Source organism: Prionailurus viverrinus, chromosome A1 (assembly GCF_022837055.1).
Source record: "Prionailurus viverrinus isolate Anna chromosome A1, UM_Priviv_1.0, whole genome shotgun sequence".
Lineage (NCBI taxonomy): Eukaryota > Metazoa > Chordata > Mammalia > Carnivora > Felidae > Prionailurus > Prionailurus viverrinus.
In genome coordinates this window covers 197,449,157-197,463,446 of record NC_062561.1, presented here as the reverse complement: position 1 = coordinate 197,463,446, position 14,290 = coordinate 197,449,157, and the positions used below count along the sequence as shown (strand labels likewise).

Here is a 14,290-nt window from a genome sequence, read left to right as displayed (position 1 = left end):
CCGAATAACTTGTGGGCTTCCCCCGGGCTTTGTTTCCCCGGGGTCACCGCCTCCAGGACGCCCGGCAGCCGCCCGGGGCCCTCGTGGGTCCCGCATCTGACACCCCCTCCGGCCCCCGCCCCCTACCCGCTCGGAGACAGGGGTCAAAGGCAGCCCGCGTCACGTGGTCGCCGAGCAGCACCGAATCGGCCGGGAGAGCCGAGGGAGAATCCGGGTGGAAGCCGAGAAATCCAGCCCCGATAGCAGCTCCCGGTCCCGCCCCGGCCCCCGCCCCGGGGCGCTCGCCGCACGCCCGCCGGCCGCCGGGGCCTCCGGAGCCGATCTCGGGCCGGCACCCACGCTCCATCACGGGATCGAACCCCGCTCCCACGGCCGCGATTCGGGGAGGTAGGCGCCGCGGCCGGCGAGGGGAAGGGGAGACGGGCTGGGGGCCCTGGGCGCGCGGGCTCGCCCCTCTGTGCGCCGCCGGCCTGCGGGGTGCGGGGGCAGCGCGCCCCAACTTCCAGCTCTCGGGGAGACCCCCACCTCCCCGCCGCGGGATCGCGGGGCGGGGGGGTGGGGGTGGGGGTGGGGGGTGGGGACTGCGAGCTGCCCCAGCGCGGTGCCGGGGGCCGGGACTGGGGGCTGGGCACCGGGCGGGGGAGGGGGAGGGGGACAGCGGGCGGGAGGCGGAGCGGGCGGTGGCGGCGGCTGCGGCGTGGAGCGGGGGTGGGAGCGGCGGGAGGCGGCCGGCGAGGGGTTAACCCCGGCCGGGGCCAGAGCCCGGCGGCGCCCGCACGGCCGGGGGGGAAACCCAGGCGTCCCGCGGCTCGCCGGGAGCGCCTCCTCCCCCCGGGGGGCGCCCCAGCCGTGGCAGGTAAGAGGCTGGGAGGGCCGGGGCCAGCCAGTCCCCTGTCGCCGGGCCGGCGGGGCCCGAGCCGGGCGTGCAGGCCGCGCGGGGCCCAAGCGGCCGCCGGCGCAAGTTTAGTGCGGGCGGGCGCCGGGCGGGCGAGCCGAGTCTGCCGGGCCCCGCGCACGGGGGTGGGAGGACAAAGGGGTGGGGGGCCGCGCTGGGGCTGGGGGCAGGCCGGGGTGCGGGCGAGGGCAGCGCGGCAGCTGTAGGTCACGGATAATGTCACTCACGAGGAATGCCCCCTCCCCCTCCCCTACTCCCGAACAGGGGAAACTTTTGTCTGGCGAGGGAGGGGGTTAGAGGCCGGGTCCCCGCTTGGGGCAGGGTGAGGCGGCCGGACCGGTTTTCTCGGGGCTGCGAGAGCGGCCTGGTCTCTAACTCTCTTTTCTCTCTCTGGTTCTCGGAGCGTGGAGCCTCCGCTTTGAACGCTGCTCTTTAACACCCTGGGACGGGGTGAGGAGGGGGCACTGGGACAGGATGGGAATCTGGGGACTGGCCTCCTGGCTCTTAACTGGATTGAGCACAGGGGTCAGCCAGGAGCCATGCTAGGCCCAGGGGATTCAGGACCCCACCCCTGTCTACCCCTGTCTAGCCCCAGCGCTGTACTCCCTCCCCCTCCCCCAGTCATTCAGAATGGCCTCAGGCAGTCCTGCCCCTGGTCTTGAGGTGCAGACTGACCTGGATGTCTGTCACTTCCCAGCTCTGTGACCTTGGGCTGGCTCCTTACCTTCCCCTCACCTCAGTTTCCTCACCTGTAAAATGGGGAAAATATAGTATATTCTAGAATAAGGATGAGATGAAAATCTGTGGTACCTCAGTAAACTGTGGCATGTTTATATTCAACAAGTATTTATTGCATGTTTACTATGTGCCAGGCAGTGGGCTAATTGTTTTGCTTTGTTTTTTAATGTTTACTTATTTTTGAGAGAGAGAGAGACGGAGTACAAGCAGGGGAGGGGCAGAGAGGGAGACACAGAATCCCAAGCAGGCTCCAGGGTCTGAGCTGTCAGCACAGAGCCTGATGTGGAGCTCGAACCCTTGAACAGGGAGATCATGACCTGAGCGGAAGTGAGACGCTTAACCAACTGAACCACCCAGGCGCCCCTGGGCTAACTGTTTTATATATATTATTTTCTTCAGTTCTCCCGCTTTACTATGAACCACATTTCACCGAGGGGGAAACTGAGGCACGGGATGGTAAAGGCTGTGCAGGTGAGAAGTGGTGGAACTTGGATTTGACTCTCCTCCCCTAGCCTGAGTCTCACCTACAGGTCTCTATAAAGTCCTGCTGTGACTGAGCTCATGGTGTCATTTTCAGTTGAAATTATGAGGACACTTGTCCCCTCTCCCCATCACCCTCACCCCCAGGTGATGCTCCTTCTGCCTGGTACTGGTGCAGGTTGAGGTCTTGTGCCCTGGCTCTTGTTACTGTGGGCAGCTGGACCAGGAGGGAAGTCCAGTGGAGCCTGGGCCCGGACCTCTATGGTGGTCCGATTTCTGTTGCTGGCTGGGTCCGTGGCAGGAATGCTCTCCCAGTGAGGGTGGTGCAGGAGGAGCTGGTCTCCCTGGCTCCAGCTAGGGACAGCTGGTGGCTTTGTCAACAGGCCTGTCCCCAGCACCCAGGAGAAGGCAGAACCTTTCATCTCCATTCAGACCAGGTCACTTTTAGATCAGCAGAGAGCAGAGGTAGGGCCAAGAAGCCGAGCCCTTGGGGGCGATGAGAGACAGAAGGCCAAAGGATTTATATCACAGGTGTCCACTTGTGTGACTCATCAGCAGGGTCCTTATTGCGAAACTAATGGCCTGCCCTAGGTGCTGCAGCCCCAAAGGTCCCCGAGGACAGTAATGGGGGGTGGACTTTGAGCCACGGTCAGGATTACAGAATCCTAATGGAAAATGCTTGTGTGTACTGGGTTTCTGAACCTGGGGCACAGTGTAGACCCTCAGTAAATACTCTGAGTGAATATGCATGGACCCAGACTTTCGCCGGTTTCAGTGCTCTGTGCTGGCCCAGTCTTTTGGCGAGGGTACCATCTCATGACTGCTGATCAGGCTCTTATTGGGGGCCTTGAGTAATTTCTTTAAACATGGAAAACAAATTTCTAGTTAATAAATGACATCTTAAAACAATGGAGTGGGGTAGAGAATGAAGGTTCTTGGGAAATGAAAGTTTGCGTGCACATTACTGTCCTAGATGCTCCGAGGGCTGTGCCAGCACTGCGTCTGGGATTTGCAGGGTCTGTAGGTTTTTGGTAGGCTCCACGAACAGGGGGCCTTCCTGGGCTGACTGACCACTGTCAGCTTCTAGGAACAAGAGTGGAAATTCCACTACTAGCTGGGCTTTGAGGGGACTCAGAAATGCGGGGCGATGAGTGGAGGGGCTGGGTGGGTGAAAGGAGCCCTGAGGGATGGGGGTGACCCTTTGGCATGCGGCCAGACTGTCCTTGTCCTCGTGATCAGAGCAGAAAGAGAGGCCTCTGGGAGAATCAACAGGTGAGGGAAGGAGCCAGCAAGCAAGAAAAAACGGATAGTGAGCCTCCTGTCAATAAGGGGCATGCAAGAAACAGTTTTAATTCACAAGTTGAGGATGTGGTCGAGTGTGAAATCATAGGCTGAGGGTTGGCCCAGGAGCCAACTGAGAAACTGCGTCTGTGACACGTAGAAACGGGCTCTGGTCTCGGCAGCTCCAAGCTCTCTCTGCTCTGGGCTTTGGGCCTGCTCGACCCGTCCATCTTCCATACTTTGGGACCAAAGCCAGGCCTGCAAGTCCCTAGAGACTGGGCAGACTTCTGCTGGCTTGGAATTTGGTTTGGGTATGGCTTGAAATATCTGGACTATTTGGAGGACTTGGACATACTTTACATGAAATGGAACATTAGGGTAATTTGTTAAATATGTATGGAAACTGTCTGCGGGGTGGGGCGATGGGGAAACGAAATGGGGTGAGGGTGAGGTGCTGCTTGTTTCTGAGTGGAGAGGCTGCTGGTCTGATGGGGGAGGGAAGACGAGGCTCAGTGATGGTGGAGAGGCAGGACGTGGTCAGTGATAGATGGGCTTTGGAAGGTCAGTAGAGAGGAAAAGCTCTTCTGGTTGTTAACGTCGGCAGGGCTTCCTGGGAGAGGAAGTGTTTGTGAGGATGCAGGCTGTGGGAAGGGGGGCAGTGGAAGGCAAGATTGGGTTCTGGGGACTTTGCAGCATCCTGCTCAGGAGTTTGGATTTTATTCTGTAGCCGGTGGAGAGGACAGAGGGTGGTAAGCAGCTCGTTGAGTCGATGCCTGTGGCCATGTCTCATGCCAGGCTCCTTACAGACGCTCCACTGAAATCTCACAATACCCCTGCCGAGTAGCTGCTGCCGCCGGTAATCCCCACCCCTGCCCCATTTTCAGATGGGAAAATGGAGGTTCAGAGGCCTTGAGTCACTTACAGAGCGGTATTGGAACGCAGGCCAGAACTGCTTTTGCCCTAGTGTGCTGTTCCTCTCAGAGGTCATTTGGCCAAAGATGGTGGTGAGACTGATTGTGTTGAGACCAGCTCAGAGATGATGCGAGTTGGGGTCCAGCAGAGAGCTGAGCAGAGTCTGACTCAGGCGGTGGGACTGAGGAAAGGAGGAGGAGGAGGCTGAAGGACTTTGTAGCTGCTTTGGGGCTCGGGCTCATCACAGGTGACCTGAGGTTTGGGGAAGGACCCTTAAGTGACAGCGTCACTGCTTCCAACCCCTGGCAGGGCTCTCTGTGGGCAGAGGGCATAGTCTTGTCCCGTGCCTCCTGAGGGCAGAGACAGCAGCAAGAGTGACAGGAGGCTAACGGGAATACGATGCCTCGGGAGAGGCGAGGTCTCCATTGCTAAAGGTAAACAGTGACCCTGGAGAGAGGGAAAGGATGCCGAAGGCGTGTGCTGGGGGGGTCAGACCTGGGTGACCTCTTTCAGTTCCCTTTTCTTCCGAGAATCTCAGCAGTTGGGGTAGTGCTCGGCCCATTTCCACCCCCTGTTTTTCTCATAGCTCTTCAGAGCTGCCCCTTCCTGTGCTTCTTGGGAAGTTCCCCATGCTGGCCTGGCCTGCAGTGCTCTGCCTGGGAGAGTCCTTACCCTGTGGAACACACTCAGCACAGCTGACCTTCCAGGGGCCCCTCGGGATGTCTGGACCAGCTGCCAGAGCTGCCGGGACTGTGGTTTCAGGGGGCTGGAACCTTAGGCTTCTATTTCCCCGTCTGTGAAATGGGTTCAGTCTCTCTTTCCTCAAATGTGTGGAAAGAAAGCTGAATCATGAATCAGTCTGAACCAGTAGGAGTTGAAGGGAAGGGCCAGTGGGTTTGAAAGTGAGGAGTGGGAGGGGTGGAGGCAGGGCTGTCCCCCGCCTGCCCTTCAGCAATGGTTTATGCAGGGTCTCCTGGTCTTGAAAGGTCACCAGTAGAGGCACTTTCTCCTGCCTGTGGGGCTGGTACAAAGTTCTGCCCATCAGCTTCAACTTGGAGGTTTGTTTGGAGCTTGATAGAAGGTATGGATGTGAATGTCTGGAACTGTATGGCCTCCGGGGTAGGGATAGTCTGCCACCAAAGGAGTCACAGAGGGGACCAAATCTCTTCCCTAGATGGAGGAGAGTTTACATTAAGCTGCCTCCTAGCCCTTTTTATTTCTACCTGTCTTGTTTCTTGATTCAGACTGGATTAATCTAATGTTAAACATATGCATTGTAAATGAGCATTTGGAGGGTAAGGTATGGGAGGTAGCCCACTATGTGACCAGTGTCCCATCTCCCATTCCCCCACAAGCCTCAGCAGAACCTGCCCGTCTCTGCTCATGGCGAGGATGCTGAACCCCAGTCACTTGCCCTCACTGCCCAATAGTCCCCCACCGAGGCCCAGCTCTGGTGTTACCACTTCCCTACAGTTATTCCTAATGCCATTGGACATTGCCTGCTCCCTGCTTTTGCATGGGAAGAGCCTACTATATGGCCCTGTCATGGGGCCCTTCACACACCTGGCTTTGAATTCTGGTTTCTTAGGGACATATCTCATTTCTTCTAGGCTCCAGGCTTTGGAGGCAGGGGCTGTGTGTGACCCACTTCACCAGGGGGGAGCATTGCAGAGTGGAGTCAAAAGTCATGGGTTCAAGTCCCAGCTCTGTCATCATTAGCTGTGGGATCTAGAGAAAATTACCTAAATCTTAAATCCCTCTAGGCTTTAACCAATGAGGATAGTAATAGTCCTGTTTTGCTAGGAGAGTTGAACAGATCAGTGCCTCACCCAGAGTAAGAGCCCAGTAAGTAGCTCTTCAAAGATAACAATGGGTATTAATATTGTTTATACCTAGGGGGTGGTCTGTCTTTTCCGAGATGGAAGGAAGAATCCTTAGGGTTTGAGTTCCTGAACATTCTGTCTCATAGCCTGGGAATGTTTATTTGGAAGAGGAAACTGAGGCCCAGAGAGACTGGGCAATTTGCACGGGGTGTGGGAGCTGCCAGTCTTATCCAGGAGGCCGGACAGGATTTCTTCTGTTACACCTGTTTTCCTCTTTTGTCCTTTCCATCAAGGTTAAGGTGCTCAAGTTCCATAAGGGCCCATGTCCTCCCTAGTGGCCATGTTGAATGGTATCTAAAACTTACGCCAGATAAGTTGGCCTGGCTGGTAGGTCCTGTGGCTGTCCTTGAGACGAGGGCACCATGCCCTAGACTGTGCACACTGTGGGCTGGCACCTCCAGAGGCCTTCCACCGAGCCTCCCTGTGCCCTGGGAAGGGGGACGGGATGATGTCAGGGAGAGGTGGCCTGGTGTAGATCTTGGGGTAGGTCACTAGAACACAGGCAGGGCAGAGGCTGGGAGCTAGGCTCTGGACCCAGATGGCCTTGCTGGGTCATTTCCTACTTGTGGCACCTTGGGAAGCTCTTCAGTGCCTTCCTCCGTTCAAAGGGGATAGTAACGGTCCCCATCTCACAGCATTTAGAAAGATAATGCAGGAAAGATGCTTAACTATAAGCTGAGTCCATGTGAGTTATGATTATTGTTGTAGCTGGTGATGTTGTTATTGAACAGGGAGCTCATTCCATCCTCCCCAGAGCAGGAGGAAATAGGCACTTGTGTCACCCCTCCTGGTAGCAGGTGTGGCCACTAAGGCTTAACGAAGTGGAAGGCTCAGCCTTTGCAGCGTGTGTGTGTGTGTGTGTGTGGGGGGGGGGGTTCAGGCTCAAGGAATTACCATTACGGGCTGCTGGTTTCTGAGGGGCTGCTCTGGCCAGACAGAACAGACTTACTCTGTAAGGCACTGGAAATGAGGAAACGTAAGCACACTCAGAGCTAGCCAAGACGGAAGGGGTTGTGTGGGGAGGTGTGGGGCAGAATCCCAGTGCTCACATGGTTGAGATGTGGTGGAGACTCTGGCCTCGTTCACACCCGAGGTCTGGCTGAACGAGGCAGGGTGTGGATTCTCATCACCCCTAGGCTGGCCGTGGATCGGCCTGTCTGGGCAGGTCTGGGGTGGCGGTCGGCGGAGGTCTGCCGTAATCATTGTTCAGTGGCAGCCACCTCTGGTCTACACTACCTGTCCAGGCAGAGGCCAGGTGAGGAGATATGAATGTCGTCATCACAGGGCCTTCACTTATGCATCACTGTCTGTCCAGATTCCCTTCCTCCTCTTCTTAGACCACGGCAGCTCCTGCTCACGCTTTTACAGGAGGGTTAACGTCACATGCTCATGGAGGCTCTTCCTTATTCACCTGCAGGTTGAGTCAGTGGTTCTCAGGGTTGGCTTCTGGACTAGTAGCATTACCTGGGTATTACCTGGGAAGTCGCTAAAAATGCAAATTATCTGACCCCACCCCAGACCTACTGAATCAGAAACTGGGATGAGGGGGGAAGGAGGGGTCCAGCAGTCTGTTTTAAGAAGCCGCCAAGTAATGGGGCACCTAGGTGGCTCAGTTGGTTGAGCGTCTGACTTCGGCTCAGGTCATGATCTCACGGTCTGTGGGTTCAAGCCCCGCATCGGGCTCTGTGCTGACAGCTCAGAGCCTGGAGCCTGCTTCAGATTCTGTGTCTCCCCCTCTCTCTCTGCCCCTCCTCTGCTCCATCTCTGTCTGTCTCTCTTTGCCTCAAAAAATAAACATTAAAAAAAAAAAAAAAAAGAAGCGTCCAAGTAATGTAGGTGTATTCTAAAGTTGAAGAAAATCTTGGTTAGAAGGGCACCTGGATGGCTCAGTCGGTTGAGTGACCAACTTCAGCTCAGGTCATGATCTCATGGTTCATGGGTTCGAGCCCTGCATCAGGCTCTGGGCTGACAGCCTGTTTCAGATTCTGTGTCTCCCTCTCTCTCTGCCCCTCTCCTGCTCATGCTCTGTCTCTCTCAAAAATAAACGCAAAGAAAACAAAAGACAAGAAACACTTGGTTAGATAATTAAAAAAACAACAACACACTTCCCTCCTTGGGCTCTCAGCATATTCAGACACCCAGCAAATGTTGAAGACCCAGAGAAAAGCCAGTTTTTCTCTACCCTGTCGTCAAGGATCCATCATCTTGTCACATCTCCAGGAGACACTCTTGTGACACAATAACAAGGTTCAGTGGAACCCCAAGACAATTACAGGAGACAGTGGTGGGGCCCCTTAAGGAAGGGAGGATGAGGGGACTTGAAGGGTGGGGGACTTTGTGGGAGGCAAGGGTGGGTTCCAGGAACAAACCAGCTGTGTTCTGGGGCTGGGGCCAGGCAGAGAGTGTGGATCCTGCTCCAGAGAAGGGTGTGCGTGTGTGTTTGCGCATGTGTGTGTGTGATCACAGTGGTCAGATGTGACTTGAGAGGGTTAAGGGACCTTAGCTGTCACCAGTCCAGTGGTTTTAAATATCTCAATATTTTTATTTTTATTTATTTTTATTTTATTGAGAGAGTGCATGTGAGTGGGGGAGAGGCACAGGGGGCAGGGGGAGAGAATCCCAAGAAGCCTGGCACAGGGCTCGATCTCATGACCCTGGGATCATGACCTGAGCTGAAACCAAGAGTCAGATACTCAACTGACTGAGCCACCCAGGCCCCCCAACTATGTCAATAATTTTAATGAAGATGATCATATCATTTTCACTCAACATTTTTTGAGACCTTATCTGCTTACTCGGCATAATCCTATAAAGTAGGCACTATTATTGTCCCCATTTTATAGATGAAAATACTGAGGCCATACAGCCATAAGGTGATAGATCTAGGAATTCTGTAGAATTCTATGGAGGTGCTTGGAAACACGATCTCTTTGGAACAAGGGAAGTGGGAGATTGTCTTGGAATGTTTATGTAGCAGGCCCCACTTGGATTGGTTTTTTAAAGATGCAAAAATATGTCAAATATCAAATGAGTGAATTAGGTTTTGGCGGGGTGATGGGATTGTGTTGGGATGATTAGGGCTGAAGCCTCCATGTTGGGGCCTCTGCTGGACACTGTCATTCTTTCTATCCTATGGATGGCCATTTGAGGTACACAGAGACTCACTCAGTGCTGAGTTCAAGGTCCCACAGCTAGGACAGGAGATAAAATCAGAGAAAGAAAAGAACCCTCTTCTGGTTCTAGGAGGAGGGGTAGGGGTGGGGGTCAAGATCAGAGCCCACTGTCCAGTGCTGTCCTTTTCTGCCTCATTGTCACCAAGGTACTGCTGAGGAACTGGAGGGCTTTCCTGACACAGCGGGAACCCCTCCGTTTCTCAGTGGTGAACCAAGGAACAGGGACTTGCCCACACAGGGCCACATATGGCGTCATGATGGGGACCCGAACCTGGCGTTGTCTCTGTTCTGACCAGGGAAGGCTTTGTTTCCCAAAAACTGCCCCTGCACCCCACCCCATCTTTGGCGGACTGGGTAGCCATAGCCCTCGGGGTAGCCCAGGGCAGTGCTGGGGGCCGAGACGGGAGTGTCCTGGGGAGAAAGCTGCCAAGGAGAGGCGGGGCCGCCTCCGAGGGAAGAACACTCAGAAGCCCAAACCCCAGACGGAAACCCAGTGTATTTTCTAGGTCCTGAGAGGATATTTGGAACAATGGAAGTAGGATGGGGGAAGTTGGACTATAAAAAGGGCTTCTTGATATCCTTTTTAAAAAAAAGTCGTCTTTAGGTTGGACTTTTGTTTCTCTGAAGGATGTTTATGTAACTTCCTGAAAGCAGGGTCCCAGGGCGGCACAAAGTTTGTCAGATGCCACTGTTTATACGCTCGGCTTTGAGCTGGGAAGGACTGGATAGGGTGGTCTCCACATTTGACAATTGGTGGAACTGAGGCTCTGAGAGGCAGGACGAGCCTACCTGAGGTCATGCAGTGAGACAGCGGGAGACTTGGCACTGGAGCCTGGGTCTTCTGGGGCCTTGCAAGGGGCTGTTGTCTTGACCCACTCCTCCCAGGGCCGTGGCTGGCATGGGAGCTGGGCAGGGGCCATGGAGGGGTCCCCCTGGGAAACACTCAAAGCTGTGGAGGTAGGGCAAGGCCAGGGCTGGTCTGTAGTGAGGTGGGCTCACTGGATGTTGACTTGTGTGGTGGGCGGGAGGCTGGGATGGTGTGCTTGGTGATGCCACCCCCGTCCAGATGCCGGGGCCCAGCTGTTCCCCGTCTGCCCGGCAGCTGGGAGCTGTGACTCACACCCAGTGGGTGCAAAGGCAAGGGCTATTGTACGTCGTGATTTATCCTGTTCTCCTAGCCCCGAAGGGATGACTAGACCCTGAACCCTGGTTCGTGCCCACGCCTGTGAACTTAAGCAGCTGTGAGTTTGGGCCCCGTGTTTATAGATATGAGGCATCCCAAAGGGCTCGGGGGAATCCTCTTTCTCTGCCACCTCCTATCTCTTGATCCTACGTATCCTATGATCTTGACTCATCCATTGTCACCAGTGCAGGAGTCTGCGTGCCCCTGAAATCACGCACAACATTTTGTGGGGATTTCTATGCATTTTTTCCTGCAGAGAGAGTCTGTAGGTTTCATCAGGTTTTCAGAGGACTCGACTCCCCGCCGCACCCCCCCCCCCCCCACCTCCCCACCAAGTGCTGACAGGAGGACAGGGGCCCACATGCATGTACTGCCTGCCGCGAGGAGTTGCTGAAGGGGCGGGGTGGTTCCAGTGTTCTAGCAGAAAGTAGCCTGGTGGCAGCAGGTGGTGCAGAGTGTGGTCTCAGAGGCCAGTATTGGGGTCTAAGCCACACCCTTCAGTTAGAAGGCCTGTGACCTTGGATAGGTTGCTGTGTCTGTGCTTCAGTTTCCCAATCTGTAAAATGGGAGCAATAATTGTCATCTCATGGTGTTACTGACTTTTAAATAAGAGAATCCATGAAAGGACTTATCCCAGTGCCTGCTACAAAGTCATTACTCAGTAAAAGTTTGCTATTATTATTAGTTCCAGCTCTGCAGTCCTCTTAAGTGCCTTATCTTGGGGTCTTAGTCTCCACCTTTAGCTCTGAACTCTGTGTTGGGCTTTCCAGGCGCTGCAAGGCAAGGTTGGAGAGTAGGGGTAGACAGGGAGGGAGGGAGAACCCTCTCTGTATTTCTGGGCCTCTCTAGCCCAGGCCCTCCCTGGTGCCTTGAACGTGGCTTTGTCCTGAGGCAGGCTTATGTAACCAGCCAGGCCTGGCCAGGCAGGACACGATTCTTAACCTCGTTTTGTCCTCCATTGTCTCTACCTCTGATGGAGCTGTTGCATTAGTTGATCTGTTCCTCAAGCTCCAGGGATGAAATTAACCTGTGCTATCCTGCCGCCAAGTGATGTAATCAGGAGGTTTGCTGGGAAGGTGGCCCCTCCTACCTCCTGGGGATGTTCAGAGCTGATGCCTCTGTGCCTGCTTTGGGGACGGAGACAAGGACTCTTCTTTAAGAGGAAAGACAGGCCATAGGCTAGGGGGCCTTTGACCCATGGCCCCTGTGGTTCCAGTGGGTGTGCGTACCCCTTCCCAGGATTCCCTCTCAGGAGTGAAGCCCCACCATCTGGCAGCCCACACCAGTTCTCTCCCAGGAAGCCTTCCGGGGACTTCAGCTGCAGGGGAGTTGGCTTCGGCTGAGCTCCATGGCACGTTCTGTGTCCCTTTCAGGAAAACAGAGGCCACAAACTGGCAGGCCACATCTGCCCCATGGGCACATCCTACTTAACCCATGCCAAAAATTGAGCTAATTGCCAAGAGGAGATTTCACCTAAAAATCCCTATTTCTGGCTTTACTTCACAAATTGGAAGATCGGAAGACCTTGAGCCTACGTTCTTTTATTTTTTTTAATTAATTAATTAATTAATTAATTAATTAATTTATTTTTTTAATATGAAATTTATTGTCAAATTAGTTCCCATACAACACCCAGTGCTCATCCCAATAGGTGCCCTCCTCAGTGCCCATCACCCACTCTCGCCTCCCTCCCACCCCCTGAGCCTGCATTCTTAACACACACTTACCTGTTTTTTCTGGCCCTCCAGGTATTTGAGTTTGTAACCCTATCCTGGAGTTCTTTCTTTCTTGTGTTATATAGTGTTGTTCCTTGTCTGCTTTGTGAGCTCTTTAAGAATGATGGAGGGGGGCGCCTGGGTGGCTCAGTCGGTTAGGCGTCTGACTTTGGCTCAGGTTATGATCTCCGTTTGTGGGTTCCAGCCCCGCGTCGGGCTCTGAGCTGACAGCTCCGAGCCTGGAGCCTGCTTCAGATTCTATGTCTCCCTCTCTCTCCGCTCCTCCCCCACTCATGCTCCGTCTCTCTCTTGTCTCTCAAAAATAAAATAAAACATTAAAAAAAAAAAAGAATGGTGGAGGGTAGGGGGCTGGCTCATCTCTGCTCAAAGCATGGTGCTCAGGCTCAGGGCTGTGTGCACAGCAGGAGCAAATTAAATATCTCCTTTATGAATGAAGGTGTGGCAGCGCTGCTCCCTGCCGCCAGCTGCAAAGGTTCCATTTAATAGAGGCCTCTGGATCCTCCTGCCCTGTGGCCCTCGAATCCTCCTCCCAGATAAGCTGTGACTGCTTAGCCACTGACCCAGGCAGCTTCTTAAGCTGCGGATACACAGTCACTGAAAGTGTCGTCCCCATGCTGCCGTATAACCACAGAGAGGAGCATCTGACCTGTGACAGTCCCACGTTTCACTCTCCCAGGGGGTTTGGAGGAGTTTGGGGAGAGAGAGAGGCCGGGGTCAGCAGCCCTCAGATGGCACCAAGTCCAGACTTCTGTGTCCTGGGGGTACAGAGGGAAAGGGGGGCATCAGCTCAGGTGTTTACTGGAATGGGCTTCCCCTCTTTTGAGCCTTTCTCTGCTTTACTCTGCTCCTAGAATACGTGCTTTATCCGTTGACTCCTCTGTCCAGATGTCTGTCCAAGGTTTATTTCACTCTTTCCGCTGAAATCCTGCACATCCCTTGAGGCCAGCTAAGCTGTGCTCCTCCTGAAAGAGGTCTTGGCTGAGAGGTTGCAGTTGTTCTGGGTGTAAGAAAAAGCTGGGAAGCTTGTAAAAACTACACGCAGATTTCTGTCCCCCATCTTTGGTTCCTTCAGTCTATGGTGTAGCACCCCCTCCCCGGAAGGTTCAGACATGGGGCTCTGTAGACAGGTTTTGAGGACCCTGTCTTAACTCATGAAGCCCAGGGCTGCTAGGGAGGACCCGTGGGTGGCAGTCGGCTGTGTGACATCAATATGCCCTTTTCCCTCTCTGGGCTTCTCTTTTGCCCTCTGTGTGGGTTCCTTTCTGTGGTTGTGGCCGAAGGGGCCTTGTGAGCCATCCTTGGAGAGGATGACAGAGGGGATCAGTGCAGGTGCCAGTGTCTGGGTGGGGTGAGGCCACCTGTCACTGTGCCAGGCCCAGAGAGGTTTCACGTTTGTCAGGTCATCATGGGAGGAGGGAGGCTATAAGCCTGTCAGAGTGGGCAGGGGCTATGGCCTGGGTATCAGGCCCCACAGAGAGGACCTGAGCCCTGCAAAGTTGGAGTCTCGCCTGTGCGGCCCAGTGACCTGGCCACAGGCTGAGAGGTGCTGCACTGTGTGATCCAATGGCAGGCAATCTGAGACTTCAAAGTGCAGGCCTGGACAAGCCGTTTACAGATGGGTCACACACAAGTGCATGGCCGTTTACAGACGGGTCACACACAAGTGCATGGAAAGTCAGGCCTAGATTCAGGTCATCTGACTCTCAGGTAAGACTACACTCCTCTGTCCCCACCTCCCTCTGTGCAGGGTCAGTGCCAATTGACCCAGCTGGGACAATCATCTGATTGTCTGTGTTGACCTCCAGGCTAGGGCCTGGAAAAGTGAAGTTACACCGTCACAGCCATCCTGGAGGCATGAGACCGGTTGGGTGTGCAAATTAGCCTTCAAACATTCTCCATCCCATTTTTTTGTTTTGTTTTTCCTTAAACTGTCTGATGGGCCAGCCCCCTCGGTGCCCGTCTCTCCCTGGCACTGGGCTTCATGCTCTTTATTCTGGAGACAAAGCTTC

General features: G+C 54.6%; 1 protein-coding gene across 3 annotated transcripts in view; it reads left to right on the top strand.

Moving 5' to 3' along the window:
- The first annotated feature begins 187 nt into the window (after positions 1-187).
- NDST1 (N-deacetylase and N-sulfotransferase 1) overlaps positions 188-14,290 on the top strand; it is a 62,776-nt gene continuing 48,673 nt past the window's right edge. The window contains exon 1 of one of the 3 annotated variants that reach the window (XM_047859013.1): positions 188-387. The gene's annotated coding sequence lies outside the window, so the exon portion shown is untranslated. Of the gene's footprint in view, positions 388-715; positions 857-2,082; positions 2,105-14,290 lie in introns of those variants that run through there. The other 2 variants (XM_047859022.1, XM_047859028.1) reach the window with 2 other exon arrangements.